This window comes from Hypanus sabinus, unplaced genomic scaffold, assembly GCF_030144855.1.
Source record: "Hypanus sabinus isolate sHypSab1 unplaced genomic scaffold, sHypSab1.hap1 scaffold_345, whole genome shotgun sequence".
Classification (NCBI taxonomy): Eukaryota; Metazoa; Chordata; class Chondrichthyes; order Myliobatiformes; family Dasyatidae; genus Hypanus; species Hypanus sabinus.
Genome location: NW_026781248.1, coordinates 424,656 through 426,618, shown reverse-complemented (window position 1 = coordinate 426,618; position 1,963 = coordinate 424,656).

The following is a 1,963-nucleotide window of genomic DNA, read 5'->3' as shown; positions in this document are numbered from 1 at the left end:
TACCGTCACCGGGAACAACTGCGCCAGCGGGATCCCCTCTTAAAGGTGATTTCTCCTGCTGTAGTGTTCCTGACATTCACGGCCATCCGCCTCAGGCCTCTGCACTTCGGGCCTCACCAGCACCTCTGCCGGAAATCGTGTCTCCCCCTTGAGATCTTCCTGGGCGTCTACTAACAGGGCTTTTCCTGCCGGTACTCCGGGGAATCTGGGGGTCTCCATCACTAGTGCCACCGCCCCTGACCGTATCTCTTTAGGCTTCGCCTCGTTCGCACACAGGATGCAGCCCTAGGGGGTCACCCTCTTCTTGGAACACTGCTCGGAGCACTGGATGTACGGAGAGGGTCTCCAGAAAGTTCTCCAGCGCCTTCTCCTTACTGACTCCCAGGAGACGTTCACAAAGGGGGAAGTTAGTCCCCAGTAGAAGGGCAGAGCGACACCTGTTGCCACCGGGTCCGGACAAACCAACACCGGCGTCTCAATGGTTTCAGAAACTCCCACATCGCCCTCCGAGAACTCCAATCTTACTGTCAGGAATGCGGATTATCACCCTGTCTTACACCACAAATCTCCAGTGCCTCAAATGGGGCTACTGGCAAGTGCTTTAGATATTTGTTGTAGAACGACCGGTACAATAAGGTAACCTGAGACTCTGCGTCGAGGATGGTTTTTGCGTAAACTCCCTCTATCGGTAGGCAAACGCTAGAACGGGGCCCCACTAGCCCGACTCCTCTCCGTACTTAGTCGCCCCGGGGGCTTGCCCACCTCAGGACGCCTCGCCTCTCACAATCCCTCCAAAAGTGTCCCCCTTCCCCACAGATGCAGCACACCCCTGACTGTTCACATTCCCGCCGGAAAAAACCCTCTTCCCATAGTTATAGCACACGCTACCAGCCGCCCCTCCTCTCCCGGGACGCCCGCCACTACCAGCCTACTGCGCTGGTCGTCCCCCGGTGGACTACTCTCCCTGTCCATCCCCTCAAACAGGAGGGTCCCTACTCCCCTGGGACCCCTTGGGTTTCTCGGACCTCAAGCCGGCCAGCACTTCCTGCACCGTTGAGGATCGCCCCCGGTGGCCCGACCCCTTCTACGGCCCAACGCGCTCTCTTCTACCCTGTACTACAGTAAATAATGCTACAGTAACTCTGGAGCTCGACATCTATTATCTGGAGTCAGATCTTTACTGTAAATATACCACGGAGAAATCGGCCACTCAGCCCATCCAGCGTTCTGCCGCGTACAATAAAATCATGGCTTTCGCTCCGTAATACCGCCTGCCGCCTGTGTCTTTCTGTAACCGCTCACCCCGCCCCTCAACCCCTATTGCCACGAGAGAGAGAGAGAGAGAGAGAGAGAGAGAGAGAGAGAGAGAGAGAGAGAGAGAGAGAGAGAGAGAGAGAGAGAGAGAGAGAAGGAACCCTGCCCCGTGGGACATTACTTCCCTCCCGGTCCGAATCCCGCTGTGAACGCTCCCTGGTTCTGAAGAATCGGAGACAACACTTACTGCGATGTTGAAACCGGACGGAGTTCAGTGCGGTCCCGGCTGAGCGGTGTGCACACCATGTACAGAGACTTCAGTCTAAGCTGCTGCCTCCGAGGCTATTTGTTTATACAGTGTCCTTCGGAAATTACTGATACACTGGTCCGATTCAGCTGGAATAAGCGTACATGGCCGACAGCTCCTTGCAGTTCCATCACAGCCAATGGGCGGAGGTTCTTTGTTTAATTCAGCGAATCCCAGTCCGAGGATTTGATCCGTCTCGGGTTCTGGAAGGTTCTGAGCTCCACCCTGTGTGAGAACGGGGCTTCCCAGCGCAGGACGAGTTTCAGCTGGAACATCCCTCACCTGTCCCGGTGCAGGGAGTCGCCTTTCTGCTGAACTCAAACAAACACGTTCGACAATTTGCCCCCACAGGATTTCTGAAGGGCCTCAGACATGTATTTTCCGAGAGCTTCGCGATTCCGG